At 47.3% G+C, this 18,021-nt stretch overlaps 1 protein-coding gene across 1 annotated transcript in view; it reads right to left on the bottom strand.

Moving 5' to 3' along the window:
• LOC144823936 (sperm-specific sodium:proton exchanger-like) overlaps nt 1-18,021 on the bottom strand; it is an 8,804,346-nt gene that overhangs the window by 8,556,601 nt on the left and 229,724 nt on the right. The gene's annotated exons all lie outside the window — the stretch shown is intronic.

The following is an 18,021-nucleotide window of genomic DNA, read 5'->3' on the forward strand; positions in this document are numbered from 1 at the left end:
CTCTTCCACTTGAACGCATAGGACGCTCTCGTGGAAGGTCTCTTAGCCTCCTTTAAAATGTTCATGCACTCAGGATGCAAGTTCAAATGTCCGTATTGCAGGACCTCAGGAGCCATGCTGTTAGGTTCAGTGAAGGGAGGTTGGGATGCATTATCCTCCCGTTCATCTTGCTCAACAGGTCCGGCCTGCAAGGGAGTCGTCTGTGTGGACACACAGACAGATGTAGAAGATCCGGGTACCACCACTGCCGCGGCCAATCCGGAGCTATCAGGATCATGACCATGTTCGACCTGCAGAGCTTGGAAACTACTCTCGGAATCAGAGCCAGGGGAGGAAACGCGTAAGCGAATGTCCCTGACCAATCCATCAGTAGAGCATTCCCCTGAGTCCCTGGCCGGTGGAACCTGGACGCGAAGGCGTGGCATTTGGAGTTTTCGTCGTCTGCAAACAAATCTATGGTTGGACGACCCCAGCAACGAAAAAGCTCTTCCACGACTTCGTCGTGTAGCACCCAGTCTGGCTGATCTTCGAAGTGTCTGCTGAGTGCGTCTGCTTTTACGTTCAACTCGCCTGGAAGGTGCACTGCCACTACCGTGAGGCCTCGAGAGAGGAACCAAAGCCAGATTGCCTGAGCCTCTCTAGACAGAGGGCGAGACCTTGTGCCTCCTTGCTTGTTCAGATAGAACATGGTGGTCGTATTGTCCGTCTGAACTAGGACTGAGCTGGACTCTATCGCTGGGAAAAAAGCTTTGAGAGCCAGGAATACCGCTCTGAGTTCCAGCATATTGATGTGGTACGTCTGCTCCTGCGCAGACCACTGGCCTTGAATTTGAAGCGGACCCATGTGCGCTCCCCAACCCTGGAGAGAGGCATCCGTCACTATCGATTGGGTTGGAAGAGGCTGGTGAAAACGAACTCCCACCAGCAAATTCTTTCTCCGTGTCCACCATTTGATGGAATCTTTCGTCGCTTGGGAGAGCTTGATGCAATCCTCCCAAAGGCCTGTCGCCTGGTCCCATTGATCCTCCAGGGCCTGCTGTAGAGGACGCATTCTCAGCCTGGTGGTTGGGATGAGAAAGATGCAGGATGCCATGGAACCCAGCAGGGATGCTACTTGTCGGGCTGTTGTAAGCCGAGATTCTAGCAGAATTCCACATTTCTGGTTCAGGGAAAAAAGTCTCTCCTCCGAAGGAAACGCTTTTCCCACTTTTGTGTCCAGAACGGAGCCTAGGTAGTGAATTGACTGTGTAGGCCGCTGGACTGACTTCTCCAGATTCACATGGAGACCGAGCTTGTGCAAGTGGAGAAGACACAGATGTAGATCGTGTTTTACCCGCACTGGAGATGGACCTTTTAGGAGCCAGTCGTCCAAGTATGGGTATAGGAAGAGTCCCTTCTTGTGCAGAAAAGCCGCCACCACTGCCATGCATTTGGTGAAGACTCGTGGTGCGGACTTGAGACCGAAGGGTAGCACTGCGTACTGATAGTGTTTGTTCCCTACGACAAACCTCAAGTACTTGCGATGTTGAGGAGCAATTGGGATGTGAAAGTACGCATCTTGCAGGTCCACCGAACACATCCAATCTCCGACTTGAAGATGTGGGCATATTTGGTGAAGAGCCAGCATGCGGAACTTTTCTCTGATGATGATCTTGTTTAGAAGTCGTAGATCGAGGATTGGTCTGAACTTGTCCTCCTGATCTTTTTTGGGGACAAGAAAGTACCTGGAGTAAACTCCCTTTCCTCTTTGAGCGAGAGGAACCTCCTCTATTGCTCGCTTTTGTAGTAGGATTTTTACTTCTCTTCGGAGCAAGCTTAGTTGATGAGGGGAAGCGCTCTTTGGAGGTATGTTCTTTGGAGGAGCAAGGAAACGTAGTTTGTATCCATTGCGCAGTATATTCAGCACCCACTGATCCTTTGTGATGCTGACCCACTCTGCCAGGTGTTGTGAAGCACTTCCTCCCACTGGAGTGGGCAACGGCGCCAGAGGAAGCCACTGCTCAGGCTTTTCCTCCTCTGGTGGTGTTAGAGGATTGTTGATGACCTCCTCTACCTCTGCCAGGTTTACCTCGAAACTGGGGTTTCCCTTGGTTCTTATTTTGGGACCACTGAGGGGTTTGAACCCTCTGTTGAGCCCCTCTCCCCCTGTTGGTCTTGAAGCGGCGCTTGAATTCTTTCTTTTTCTCCAAGCCCACCGCTTTCACTGTGTCCAGTTCCGTCTTCATTCGGGTCATTTCCTCGTCAGCATGTTCCCCGAAGAGAGCGGAACCCGAAAAGGGGAGATTAAGGATGCGATGCTGAGCATCCGGCTTCAGGCCTGTAAGGCGCAACCATGCCGACCTCCTGGCACAAACCCCAAATAGGAATGCGCCGCAAGGACAGCACCATCCGCCGCCGTACTTATCATCTGATTCGCCACCAGACATCCCTCAGTCACAGTCTCTTCAAAATCCTGCTGATCTTCTTTTGGCAGCTTGGTTTTGAACCTTTCCATAGAGTCCCATATCGACCCGTATCGACCCAGAAGCGCAGCCGCACTAGAAACCTTAAGAGTCGAAGCAGCTGAGGTGCAAACTTTCCGACCCCAGGAGTCCTGAGTCTTGCTGTCTTTGTCTGGCGGGACTGAAGAGGAGCCGGCAACTGCGGGTGTCTTCCTCGCCGCTGCCACAATTACAGAGTCTGCTGGAGGGTCAGATCGTACAAAAACCGGGTCAGAAGAGGCCGGTTTGTATTTCTTCTGAATGCGGGCTGGCACCGCTCTAATAGCCGCCGGAGTTAGGAATACCTCATTGACAGGAACCATAATCCCCGGGACTAATGGAAGTAGAGGACGTGAGATCGCTTTCTTGTGTAAAGTCTCAAAAATGACTGTCGTTGTAACTTGAGGGACAGACATTTCAATGCTCAGCTTCTGAGCTCCTCTTTGTAAGACATCCAGATACGTGCCAATGTCATCCACTGGGGAGGACCTGGACGTAGGACTGTCCATCAACGTAGGGGAGTAGTCCCTCTTGGAAGACTTAGTAGAAGAGGTAGATGAAGTAGATGGCGTGCGTCGACGTCTACGGTGAACACTGTGCCCCCTCTCTTTTGATCTTTTCGAACGCTCTTCCCGTCTAGGAGAGCGAGATCTGATCCGATCTTCTGAACGAGGTTCTTGTCTGGGAGATCTGGTTGGTGTTCTCACAGGTGATTTGCGCCTGGGAGGACTACGCTTGTCCATCTCCTCTACCAGATCCTGAAGAGGAGACCTGTGCTGTGGGCTGGCATATTCTTGCATACGTTTTGCAGCCCCAGAGTCTCTCCAATGGTCCAAAGACCTGTACCATCTAGGTGATAGCCTGATTCGCTCCGCCAAAGGATCTGGCCGACGCTCAGGAGATTTGCGCACAGGACTTCTGGACTGCGAAGATGCAGTTGAGGAGCCAGAGGACCTTGAAGTGGAATGACGGGAAGCTGACTCCGTTACCATAACTACATCTGAACACCTCGACGTCGAGCGATCTTCCCTCGTCGTCGAGTGCTTTCGGGGAGTCGGCGGATCAAACAATCTTGTCTTTGATTGTCTATGCGAGGAGGAATGGTCTCTCGACGTCGAGCGGCGATGAGCTGCCGCCGACGGAGTTCCCTGTCTCGACGTCGAATGGTGAGTACCGGCCGTCGACGGAGCCCCCTCTCTCGACGTCGAACGACGATGCCCAGTCGTCGACAGAAGTCTTTCTCTCGACGTCGAACGACGATGTCCAATCGTCGACGGAGCTCTCTGCCTTGACGTCGAGTGACGATGTCCAGTCGTCGACGGAGGTCTTTCTCTCGACGTCGAACGGTGATGTCCAGCCGTCAACGGAGTTTTCTGCCTCGACGTCGAATGTCTATGCGACGACGGCGGAGGGGTATTGGGCACCCTCGACGCCGAGAGCTGACGAGACACCGACGGAGACTGCATCCTCGACGCCGAGCGACTTTTCCTTGTCGACGGCGGAGGGGTCTTGGTCCTCGACGCCGAACGCCATTTCTTTGATGCCGGCGGAGGAGTCACACTTCTCGACGCCGGTCGTCGTCTGGATGACGTCGGCGGAGGGGTGACCTCCCTCGACGCCGGTCGTCGCCTGGTTGACGACGGCGGAGGGGTCTTGGATCTCGACGCCGACCGTCGCCCGGATGACGGCGGCGGAGTTCCCTTCCTCGACGTCGGACATCGCCCGGTTGGCGCCGGCGGAGGGGATTTCGACGACGGAGCTGGATCCTTCGACGTCGTCGATGTACCTGGTCTTCTCTTCGACGGCGAGCCCGCCGTCGACGGTAGTTTAGAAGCTGAATGATCCACCGGTGGTTCTTTTCTCAGCGCCGAGCCCGACGCTGAAGGTGAAGGGTGTGAAGACTTCTTTCTGGAAGATGTATGAGTCTTCCTGGAGCCCTTCTTCACCGGAGATCTTCCTCTGGATGACCTATGAGCTAGGCCATAAATGCGAATCCTCTCCCTGTCCTTCGGAGTTCTTCCAGACAAGTGTTCACAATGAGGACAGGTGCCTGGATCATGATCTTCAGGCAGACACAGGATACAGACGTCATGGTTGTCTGATTTGGCCTTCTTGTTGCCACAAGAAGGACATTTGTCAAATAGTGAAGGCATTCTCAGGAGAAAATGTTCACAAAAATGACTGAAAAAGGCAGTATCTTACTTAACTAGATGTAAAATGTCAAGTAAGAGGAAAAAATTGTCAAAGTGAAGTATTTTTCTGTCAAAAACAGAAAAAAATAGTGGAGCTGTGTAACCAGGGTCCTTCTCTGAAGGAGCCGGAAAGAACAACTGACCTAACTGTCACCCCTAAGGCATGATGGGATACTGGGGGTCATGGGTGCCTTAAAGGCACGGTGTCAGTTTATTGCTATGTAGCTACAGGTTAGCTTTTCAGTCTTTTTAGACTGTGTGTTTGCAATGCAGCCTGGGAGTTTTTCTATGCTTCCAGTGAGTTAGGAGAATTTCTACTGCTTTCTGAGCATTAAAACAGTTTCTAAAACAAACTTTGTGTTGTTTTTCTCATGTTTTCTAATGCTTATTACTCATGTATGGTGGAAATTCTTTTCAGCATATTTCAGCTCTGTTATTTATTTGGCTGCTATTGCATGTTATATATATATATATATATATATATATATATATGTATATATATTATATATGAGTGTATATATATATGTGGGGCACATATAATATAGTGTTTCCGGGGTCCCGGCGGGAATATTCTAATGCTTATGACTTTGATGAGGATCCCCTGGAAGAGAACCTACTTTAAGAAAGAATCACTATTAAGTATAACATATATCATGCATAAAACCAAATCAACGTAAGCTTAAAGCAGTCTGTGAATTATGTGTTTTAACTCACTCTAAATATATCCCAGTATTGTCCTTAATAATTTCCGGAAGTCCTTGGAAATGAAGAGCTGTATTCTTAATTCAAAACACAGCTTATAAGTCTTTCAGATAAGGAAAGAAATCACATCTGAATTATGGCTCCAATGTTTTGTTGAGGATAAGAGTTTTTAGTTCTTCAAACAGAAAGAAGTCTTGATAAACAAAGTTCAACAAAGCATGAAATACGATGTCCTGATATCCTTTAATGCACCAAAGATTGTTTACGTCCTTTATCCTTGAAATATCTTTCTGGTAGTTCTTTGTAAAAGTATATTAAAGCACTTACTTGAACGAGTGTTATTTTCTCTGCTTGCTAACCTTTGTTTTTTGTTGCAGGTCGTTCCGCCTTTGATGGGGAACGGAATCAGGAAACATTGGAAGCAGACGGAATGAAATCGAGGTAGGACCCGGGTCTGAAGGCAAGATGCAGATTTGAAGAGGAGATGAGCCAAGGAGGAGGACTCGAGAAACCGGAGAACAAAAACCCCCGCAGAGGCCAAAGCACAGAATCTCCAGGTAAACAGGAATGACTCGACAAGCACAAGCAACTGCAAGCGCTTGGGATTCTCTTTCATAGACACCAGAGGGTGGGGTTCACATGCGCTGCACGTTGGGAGAGTTTCAGAAGAAAAACGTGCAGCACTTCATTAAATATGCATCACAATGTTTATGAGAGTTATTACTGTGGCAAATAACACGTGACAAGGTTTAATCTTTTTATCTGCTTCTACCAGTGAACAAAAATCCTTGGAAAAAACAATTATTACATTAGTTCCAAAACCAATTATTACATTAGTTCCAATACAATAACTTTTAAGCATGTATTTCTGAACGCTTCATCTCACACATAATGTTGTCATGACACAATGCACCAAAATGAGTAAAACAGTTATTTCAAGGAAGGCGGCAAGCTCTTTGTTGTGAACAGATCCTAACACTTGAAATTTAATTTATATTTAATTTAATTTAATTTAAATTTACCTGCTTTGCAGCTTCACACTGGGGTTGGAGCAACGGGAGGGTAGAGGCATCTGTTGGTGTAGCCGGAGCCAAATAAAAGCTCCAACCTATTTGGTCTGGCAGCTGCCCCCACACACACACGGGGGACAGCTTTTAGCAGGCGGTGTATGGGGAAGACATCACTTCCTGACAAGAGCTAAAATCTGAGAGCACAACCCTACTTTCACCCAGAATGGGGCTCTAAGGAAGCCTGATGACCACCGCGGAACACATTGTGAAGCACAGGTGAGCCTGCCTCATAGCTCTTGATCCTCAGCAGGCGAAGTAGCACACATAAGCACATATACGCTGACCTAAATGAGGGGAAGCACAGCTGCTGTTTTGGTGCCCTATGAAGGGCTAAGAGCCACAAGGGGACCAGAGAGTGGGACCGGGTGCTGGGGCAGTGCAGGACCACACTCCCCAGCATCCCTTGCGGCGTCCAGCGCAGTGGCTAACATTTGACCTGCGCCAGGAGGCACCTACTTAAACCTCCAAGGGCTCCCGTGGCGAGGGAAGCCCAGCGGCTGTTCTGTTTTGTCTACTGGGGACTAAGAGCCACTGTTTGACCTGCACCCGTCCGCACCAGATCGTGGCAGGGCAGGACCAACTTATTTGGCCTTTGAAATCTGTGTACATACAATAGCCTTGAATAACGTCCTGGAGTGAACTGAGCGCCACCCTTGCTGAATATGTTCAATTATTTAAAGGACTGAAATAGCGGTGAGACAATTAACGAAGTACTACATCGCTTTTTAAGTCGATAGTGTGATTACTCTTCCTTCTAGAGACCGCTTATAACTGTTGAGACACAGAGAGGATGAATTTGCGTGAGGGTAAGGGAAAAATTGGGCAGCCCTATTGTGGGGAATATTTAGATCAGTTCTTGATTAGAGCTAGCTTAGTCCTTGCCCACGGGATAGCCCTGACAGAGCGTCGTCTTTCTCTTGACCCACAACTGGCTAAACGCTCATCCTTGGGTGCCCTAGCCCTTGCCCCTATACCCGAACGCCCTCTTGTTGCAGACATGGAACTTATGGCTAAGGAAAGTGAACCTGGACAGCCCTCAGACTTACAGCGGGGGTTACAATGCGAACTGGGGACACAAAACATCTCGCTATCAGCTGAGCTGGCTGAAGTGGTTACAGAAAATCCCGAAAAAAGCCCACCACCGTGCATCATAACAAGATCTTCCCCGCATGGTAAAACCCCCTCTTCCGCTATGATTCCAGATCCACCACAAAAGAGGAAGCGGGTAGGGGGCCCTCAGAGACAGAAAGCTGCCAAAACTAAAAGGACGGACAAAGATGGAGGAACTGTATCTTCGCAAACTCCAACAACGGCGAACTTATTGCCAAATACGACTGGTGACTAGACTTGACTTTACATACTTTAGGTGATTCCCCCGGTAAAATGAATGATGCCATATGGTTGGAATTGGGTAATTTAATTACATCTTCTCTGTCCCCTATTATCAACAGGTTGACAAAAATTGAGGAAAGATTAACCAATTTTGAATCAAAGGTCATGAAGAACCTCCATAATTTAGAGAAGACCCTAGACTCTAGTAATAGACTAACAGGTAATACACATAATGACTCGAGTAAACCGGTAGTTGTAAATCTTATTCCTCCTAAACCCCCGGTAGTTAGGCATATACCACCAATGCCAACAGTGTCGGGGAGGAATGCAGCCAGTACCCAGGACGTGGCATATATGGGAGGTAAAGTGGGCGGGTCAGGGTTACTTTTAGTGATCCTGCGCAGGTTAACTCCCATATTCAGGGAGGGGAGGAAAGCAGACCACGTGCAGGGACTGTGGGGGATAATAGCTCAGCCCCAGAGGGTCCCCAGATCTTGCATCTCCCTCCAGCCGCTGCCCCCATGGTTGTGGTTTTGCGGAATGTCCCAGTCCTACAGAATGGACAGAGAACCCCCTGACCAGTTGATGGCCAAAGTTATGCATTTGCTTGGGTTGGATTACTAGGAAGGATGGGAGAGGGGACTGTGCGGTTGTCAATTTTAATAATGAGCGGGTTGTGAGTTTTTTGCTAGATTGTATAGGGAGTATTAACCTAGAGTGTCATCCTAGTAAAATCTCTCTTTTACCGATAGGGTTTTTTTATAGACCCCATCATTCTATTCTGAAAGGGTGGCCAATGTCCTGTGAATTAAATTATCCGCTAGCATTTAATAGAGTATCGCAGAGATCATGCCATCTAAACCTAGTTAATAGATTTGCTCCCTTGTCCGGTTTAGACAACTGTGATTGACTACCTCCACTAAGTTTGTCCTTACCGGAGAATATTAGTGCCCGGTCTCCCTTATCTCCTGTGATTAACCTGGCTATTCAGCCAGATGCTTTAAACCCCGGCCGGAAGGAGCTGAAGCGAGAGAATTTTTGTTAGGGAGAATCGCACTGTTAGATGTAAGGAAGGGCCTATTATGGAGGTTGAGCCAAATTATGTCAGCCCCCCATTGCAGGAACATCTACATATTATGACATGGAATGTAAAAGTGGTGAGAAACAAACTGCAGGATGAGAATTGGTACAAAAGTATTCAACAATGCGACGTGGTTCTACAACAAGAGACTTGGCTCATAGGCAATTTCGTTGTAAACGGGTTTAAGACAATTTCAACAAATGCTATCCCCTCAAAGGTAGGTAGGGCCAGTGGAGGTTTAGCAGCACTTATATAATTGTCGTCTAGGCTGATTTTAAAAAAAATGTACACTAAAGTGCCAAATTTTCAGTTTTTATTGTTTTCAGCAAAGGGATTACAGGACATCTTAGTGATACATTTTTAAAATAATATTTTTAATGCTTCGCGACACGAGATTATCACATTCTTAGATGAAGAGTTGATGGACTTCATGAAAAATGTATGTTCAGATTGTTCCTTAATTTGGGCATGAGTTTTTAATATTGAACAATGTAATATTATATCAGGGATTCAATGTGGATACAAAGAGGAACTAGGTTGTGCTTTTGGACACTTTCCGCACAATAATTATGGGGAAAGTATTAATTTCGTCATGTCCAAGTACAATCTAGAAAATACGTAAAAGGTTATGAAGGGGAGTGGAGGCAAGGATATGGGTTGTATTCGTACCTATGAAGGCGTAAGATCATCCTCGTGCATTGATCACTTTATCACCTCAATAAATCTTAGGCACCATATATCGGAATGTTCAGTTCTTCCGAGTTTATTGAGCGACCACTACCCCCTGTTAATAACCTTGAATTCTGTTATGCTACAAAAACCTGCACTAAGTTCCCACGCTGTGGATATAAATATACAGGGCAAAATGGGATCTCAATCAAATGGGCAGGGGTTGATCCAGTAGGTTTTATATATAGGAACCTACAAAAAATGAATCATCAGAATATAACCTGCCTTGATAAATCCTCATCTAGTATAGATATAGTCATGGCTTTTCAAAGTATCTCAAACGTTATTTCTGATAACCTGCGAAGGAATCCTAAGACTAATGTATCGCATTCCACAAGATGGTTCGATAAACAATGCTCTAGATCAAATAAAGACTTAAAGTCTGCATTAAAAACTACCTCTTGTAATAGAGAGGAGATTAATACTTTACAGAAATTATATAAAGAAACTCTTCATCTAAGAAAATTGGAGATTAGGGAAAATGCTTGGGAGAACCTGATTAAAGCTGCCGAGACTAATGATTAAACTCTTTTCTGGAAAACCCTGAATCAACCAATCTTCAAAGATGTCCAATCTGTAAAAATTTACACTGTAGTAACTCCTGCAGGCTGGATAACCCATTTTAATGCAATTTTTTAATGAGATACATCAAGGTATTGTAAATACTGAGGATAGAACTGTTATAATTTTAAATGACACCAAAATAAGTAGTATAACTCAGGACAAAATTAGAACAGCCCTTAAGAATAGTGCTAGTGGCAAGGCGGCTGGCCCCGACGGGGTCCCAATTGATGTATTTGAATATGATATGGATCTTTGGGTACCTGTCTTGCACACATTTTTTAATGCAACAATTGAGGGGGTGATTCCGGCCACCTGGGAGGAGAGTCTGATAGTCACCATTTAAAAAAAAAAAAAGGAATAGGGGCAGTGCAAGTTGCTATCACTCAATATCTTTGCTTGAATCAACCTCTAAAGTTATGGGTAGAATGTTGTTGGCCAGGCTGGAGCAAGGGGTAGTAGAAAATAATATTTTATCTGTAGCTCAGTACGGCTTTAGGCGAGGCGTTGGAACAATTGAACAATGTTTGAATTTAGAACTAATAATAGGAAAATATACTTTTGCAAGGGAGGGCTTCCTTCACTTCTGCTTTGTTGATTTGTCAAGCGCTTTTGACTTGGTAAATCATTTAAAGCTATGGGAGATGTTGAGAGGAATGGGCGCCCCCGAGGACATTATTAGTTTCTTATCTCAAATCTATGCTTGTCTGTCTGCAAAGATACGTTATGGGAAATATGGTGAATGTATGAAGAATTTTAATATTACACGTAGGATAAGACAGGGATGTACTCTTGCACCTCTCTTGTTTTCACTGTATATAAATAGTGTTGATGTTTTATTACAGAATTTGGGGGTAGATGTGCCAAAGGTCGGCAATCGACCTATGCCCCTCTTATTGTATGCCGATGATGCTGTCCTAATCTCGAGGACAGCAAACTGCCCACAAACCTTGATAGATCATTTTACAAGTTTCATAACAGAAAAATCCTTAAAAATGTATTTGAACAAGACTTTGGTTATGTCCTGTGGGAAAAGGAATATTAAAACAAAAACACATTATATTAACAGGACATTAATAGAGAGAACAGCCCCATTCTCATATCTAGGGATTCTTTTTAGCAGTAAGGGTACCTGGAATACACAGATAACTCTATGCAAGTTGAAATTTGTCAAAGTAGTAGAGGCTATTTTCAAATTCTTCCAAAGAATTGGTAAAAAAACCTGTACGGGAGATTCTGAAGTTATACGGATCGAAGTGCATTGCAGGGACTTGTTGTGGGGGAGCACTATGGGGCCAGACAGGTACCACCCAGATACAAACCCTTGAAAATAATTTTTTAAGACGCTTACTAGCCGTACCTGCCTCAACCCCTTCTATCATCTTGCATAGAGAAACCGGCTCTTCTCACAAACATGATTTGATTAGTATGGCCGCTTTTAATTTGTGGCACCGCGTCTGGAATAGGGAAGAAACCCATTTTATGAGGGACATCATTTTAGACTCTCTGTCCCAAGACCGTTGTAAGAAAATACCTTGGTTAAGTTATATCACTGGTCTTTTAGACAAATGCAATTTGGCCCTGAACTGGAATCAATCGGAGGATATACAAAAAATTAGCAAGATTGAATTAAAAAAGAGCCTCTTGAATGCTAGGATTGCATCAAGAGAAGAGGTCGCGAGTACCAAGATAACTGTTGTATCATATCTCGAAGGGCCAATTGCTATGGGCATACAGCCATACCTTGTTTTTATAAACAACGTTCAGTATAGATTCTACCTAACCAGACTGCGGATGAACACATTACATTTTCTCTTTGCCTTTCCTAAGAGGGGCAAGTGGTGTTCTAATCTTCCAAATTGTCCATGTGATAGCAGGTCCAAACAAAGTACCCTTCATTTTTTACTTTTTTGTAATTTCTATGAGGAAATTAGAACATTTTTCCTTCGTTCTGTTTTTAAAACTGAGTGCCTGTACTCCCATAAAGCTGGTTTTAACTATTTAAGAAACTTGGACACAATATCAGTCTGTAATGCAGTACTTGGTTATATAACGTCGGCAATTAAACTTACTTAGAAAATTTGATTTATGAAATATTATAAAGTGTATTTTCCTTATGATCTGTATAATTGTATAATGACTGCATTTAATTATGTTAAGATGTCTTTTCTGTTTCTTTTTCGTTTTTTGTTTACATATGGATTTTATTGTACTTTATAGTATGCTTTTACGGACAATCTATATGATCTGAATAAAGCTTGTTTTGATTTGACTCCCTAACACACGACGTGCAGTAAGAAATCTGAGGTTTGATGGCCCTGCAGGGAAGAGGACTCTATGGCCTACCCTTGATTGGATAGAGTTTGGATGTTTTATAACAATGGTAATAGGTTGCTAAAAGCTAGTAAATTCTTATGGGGATTTGAATGTTGAAGTTTTAATTCTGCTATTTTACTGTTACCGTGGGACTCCCATCATGACAACGGGGAAGATTCAAGCATGTGAATCTATAAAAGATACAATACTGGAGAACACTGTGAATCTTCAGAGTACAATTGTTACCTTTTGAACACATAGCACCCTGCCCTATGGGCTAGGTAGCACTCTCATGAGATGTTGAAGTAAATGTGCCAGTATGTCATTCTCTGTTTTCACAGATCTACAGCTCTCTAAATCTGTATGTACATCTCTGAATGAATATCTCAGGTCTGTATTAGGAAGTACTTAAAGCTGCCAAGACTAATGACTCTACTCTTTTCTGGAAAACCCTGAATCAACCATTCTTCAAAGATGTCCAATCTGTAAAAATTGACACTGTAGAGGAGGAGCTTCACGCGCAACCGTGATGGCCGCGTGAGCACAGGGCTCCCGGACCTTTGCCACCTCCATCACTTATCCTGAACATTATCCTGGCTACGACGACGGGTCGTTGAGGGCGCAGCCCAGCTGCTATAATAGCTGTTTTCAGAGTTCGGTTTGGACTCCGGGAACCGATTCTACGGAACTCTGAACTTTTGTGGCCTGCTCCTCGGAGCTGCCCCGGGCTCAAGTCATTGGCCTGCCGGGCAGTAATTTAACAACATCGGCCAGCCTGATCCTACTCTCTACTCAAGACGTGACTTTCGGTTTCGCTTTTGGCCCAGAGTCCTCCCTGACTTGGGTTCGCTCTTGCTGCCCTGGGTCACATCAACTTCGCTACTTCGCTCAAGTGCTGTGCTTGCCTTCCACTGTTCGTTGTGTGGCGAGTGGTACCCTGTCTTTCCAGCGAACTCTATTTGGGCGATTTGACCGTAGCCATTTTAACCAGGTCTCAAGCTCCCCTCGGGGGTACAGCTTTCAAGATGGCCACCAAGCCCGAGGTCGAGAAGCGGAAGACCAAGACTGCCCTCCGCGGGGGCTCCATACAATCCAATGTCATGGACAGATACACTCTTCCTAAGGGCTCCCCCGGGGGGACGACTAGACCCCTGGGAGATGCGGGGGATGACTCGATGACGGGTGATGACTTGACGCTACGAGATGTCATGGGCGCCATCGCTGGTATGAAGACCTCTCTCGGCCAACAATATGAGTCCCTAGCCCACAAACTCGACACTGTCGCGATCGACGTGAATCTGATCAGGGCGGATTTGGCCAAGACCAATGAAAAGGTTAAATCCTTGGATCTGAAGACCTCCAGCCTCACGACTGATGTTTCCGATCTACAGACGGAGGTCCGCAACTTGAGATCCTCGCACAATTTCTTTTCTCGCCGGCTGGAGGATTTCGAAAGCCGTGCATGACGGAACAACGTCCGTATTGTGGGTGTCCTTGAAAAATCAGAGAGCTTAACTGTTGACCTTCTCGTGGAAGACCTTATAGTGAACCATCTCACACCCAAGGGCCTCAGCAAATTATTTGCGGTGGAACGGACACACAGGGTGCCGGGAGGTAAACCTAAGCAGGGAGCCACCCCGTGGCCCATAATCGTAGGATTTTCAATATCCGAGATAGGGACGTGATCCTGCAGGGGTCGCGCTTGGGTGGCCCCACGAACTTCAAAAACACTACTGTGAGTTTTTACCCGGACTTCCCCCAGCAGGTGCAGAAACAAAGGCTGGGGTTCCAAGGGGTGAAGAGACGATTGAGAGACAGGGACATGAAATACGCAATGCTCTTCCCGACTCGCCTACGGGTGGTGTATGGAGATCGTACATTCTTTTTTGATCACCCTGAGGCTGCAAGCGACTGGCTCGACACGCTGCCCAGGCAGCAGGAACACTCTGAACACTCCGAAGGAGCCGGGGGTGGCCCGTTGGAGCAGGAGTGAGGAACGAATTTGGCTCACTGCACTACATATAGACATTTCAGCTGTGGTTTGATGCCCTTTAAATTTGCTTGATAAGGGTGGTTACCCAGGGGTGGCGGGGGGGGGGGGTGAGTGTCTACTCCTCTGGGGTTCTTTTCGTAGATTAATTACATGTTAGGGCGACAGGCACATTGCAAGTTGTGGTGGCTTTTGAGTCTAATGCAGGGGTGCAGGGTGGTGGGTTGGGTTCGGGGTTTTTGTTGGGGGTTGGCAGGGGGGAAGTTGTTGTTGTTTAGTTTTCTTCAAGGCAATGTATTGATGCGCTACTGGTCTAGGGTGTTGCGTTCGTTGTGGGGTGGAGGCGGCGGCCGTTCCTGGGAGGGGGGTAGGTGATTGAGGTTATTATGTTGGAACGTCAATGGGTTGGGAGACAGGATAAAACGTGGAGTAGTGTTACAGCTACTACGACGCCTTTCCCCTGATGTGGTGCTACTGCAGGAGACACATTTAATAGGAAACACATGCCATGCTATGAATAGACGGGGCTACCGTCTTCTGGCGCACTCAGGATTCACTTCTGGCTCAAGGGGGGTGGGTATCCAGGTCAGGGGCTCCCTCCCTCTGAAGGTCGACGATATTATCCTTGATGATAGGGGGCGGTATGCCGCCATTGTTGGAAGATGGGAGGGGACAGTTATCACCCTGCTTTCTGTTTATGTCCCACCTGGCCTCCAGACTACAACCTTTGCCGATTTGGGGAGGGTGATTCTGGGGTTCCCGGAGGGCCTTCTTGGTGGTGGGTGGTGATTTTAACTCGGTGGTATCCGGAAATTGCGACCGGTACCCTCCCAGGGAACTCGCTAAGTCCCAGTCCTGGTTGGGTGGCCTCCTGGATACTCTGGGGTTGATAGATTGTTGGAGACTGCTTCACCCGGGGCAGTTGCAATACACATTTCACTCTGGTGCTCATGGTAGTCTCTCGAGACTCAATTACATACTGATGCCTGCTACACGGTCCTCATCTATTAGAGAGATCAGACATTTGGCCAGGGGTATTTCGGACCACTCTCCTTTATGGTTAGTCATGGACACAGGGCCGGGAACCGAGGCCCGGGTGGCCCCGATTAACCCTTGGTACCTTCGCGACCCCAAGATCCGTGCGGAGTTGGTCAAATCGTTGGACCAATACTTCGCGGAACATGTGGGCTCAGTGTCATCTTCTGTCTCACTGTGGGAAGCATATTAGACTGTTATCCGTGGCCAGGCACTATCGTTAATCCATAACGTCAAGAAACGTAAACACGAAGCAGTTGTCCGACTTGAGAATGAGATAACTGACTTGGAGAGGGAATTGGAGTTGGGGTCACCCAGGACAAGCTCCACCTCCTTAACCTTAAACAGCTTGACTATAGAGCACTGGTTACTGATGCCGCCAAAGTAATGTGCAGAGAGCAGCAAGGACGTCTGTATGATGTGGGTGATAAGGCGGGAAAGTTGATTGCTTGGTTGGACAAGAAAGAGAGGGCTAGTCGTGTAATTCCGTTGATTGAGAGAATGGATGGAGTGAGAGTAACTGACCCCGCCGAGATTGTGGAGTGTTTTTCGGAATACTTCCAGACTGTATATTCCCCCGTATCGGACAGGCCGGAGCAGGATTCACATCTGCTCCTAAGTGATATAGCGTTGCCCCGCTTGTCGGATTTAGACATGGAACTCATGGACGCAACGCTTTCCGTTGAGGAGGTGGTGGTCGCCATCCGCTCAGTGCGGTCGGGAAAGGCCACGGGCCCTAATGGACTCCCCATTGAGCTCTACAAGTTGCGCCCGGATAAAATAGCTCCGTATCTTCGATCGATGTTTTTGGAGTCGCTAGAAGCGGGTTCCCTCCCTCCTGATCAAAGACTGGCGTCTATTGTCGTGATTCACAAGGAGGGGAAGCCGCGAGACCGCTGTGCTTCGTACAGACCCATCTCGCTCTTAAACGCTGAGCCTAAGATCCTTGCCAAAGTGCTTGCGAACCGCTTAATAACCGTCATTGGCGACCTGATCCATCCGGACCAATCCGTTTATATTCCGCCCCGTAACACGGCTTTGAACCTTCGGCGCTTGCATGGCGCCCTCACGAGGGCGGCGTCAATATGTGAGCTGGCCATTTTGGCCTCTTTAGACGCCACGATGGCGTTTGATACGCTGGAATGGCCGTACCTCTAGGCAGCCCTCGCTAAGTTTGGCTTCGGCCCGGTTTTCATCAGCTGGGTGAAATTACTGTACGATGAACCGTTAGCCCAAATGGTTGTGAATGGCCGAGTTTCTGGCTCTTTCACCCTCGCTAGGGGGACGCGCCAGGGATGCCCGCTGTCTCCACTTCTTTTTGCCCTCGCTTTGGAACCCCTGGCCGCCTTGCTGAGGTGGGAGCCATCGATGAAGGGTATTTGATGGACCCCGGACTTCTAAGACCGTGTGTCCCTATACGCGGACAATATCCTGCTGTATCTCACATCGCCTCGGAAGTCGCTGATAGTGTTATTCGACGTGTTAAATTCCTTTGGGAAAAATTCCGGCCTTGTTATCAACTGGTCCAAGTCCTGTGTCTATGTCCTCTCGGGCGAGTCTCCTCTCGTGCCACGTGGGTGCCCTATACAGGTGGTGCAGACGGGGTTTAAATACTTGGGGGTCTTTATCGCCCTAGATCCCGTTGTCCGCTATGAATGTAACTTGCTAACCCCGCTTCGGCGCCTTAGGTCCGACGTCGAGGCATGGCGCAGGCTGCCGTTGTCCCCTCTCAACGGGAGGCATTAGTTAAGATGATGTAACTTCCCCGGTTCATATACGCATTACAGAATACATTCGACACTATACCAGCAAGCTATTTTCGAGAGGTGGAAAGTCTGCAAAGACAACTGATATGTGATGGGCGCCCCCGTATTGCCCTTGCTAAATTGACGCTCCCGGGGTACGATGGTGGAATTGCACTTCCTGACGTTCTACGTTATTATTGGGCCTCCCAGTTAGGAGCGATTAATCATGGTACTTATGGTCCTATACCAAATCCCGCGTTCGAAATGGACAAGTGGCTTTTGCCTGGCGGGGACTACAATAGGGCGCTCTATGCAAGCTCTGCCGGGAAGATGCTCCCGGGTCCAACCAAGATAGCGGTGCAAGTATGGTATCGCGCCAATGCTGCGTTGGGCTGGAAGGATAAGTTGACGCCAGCGACCCCACTTTACGCATCTGAGAGACTCGGATCCCTGTGGAAGACGAAAGGCTTCGATAAGTGGGACGTGATTGGTATATGCAGGGTGAATGATGTGTGGACCAAGGACAGGGTCAAGACATTTGAAGAGTTGAAGGTGGAGTATGACTTGAGGAATACAGAGTTTTTCCGTTACGCGCAGGTTTGGCACGCCCTGCTATCGGTCTTTCCGTCGGGTGCCACTGTCCCGGAGGCGTCCCCACTTGAAGATCGGATACTGGATGGATACTTCCCCGATAGTACGATCTCGCTAATCTACAAAAACTTGATAAATAACAGGGTTGACCTCCTCGGTCGTCTCCGAGACACCTGGACCAGCGATGTTCTGGAGTT

Source organism: Lissotriton helveticus, chromosome 3_1, assembly GCF_964261635.1.
Source record: "Lissotriton helveticus chromosome 3_1, aLisHel1.1, whole genome shotgun sequence".
Lineage (NCBI taxonomy): Eukaryota > Metazoa > Chordata > Amphibia > Caudata > Salamandridae > Lissotriton > Lissotriton helveticus.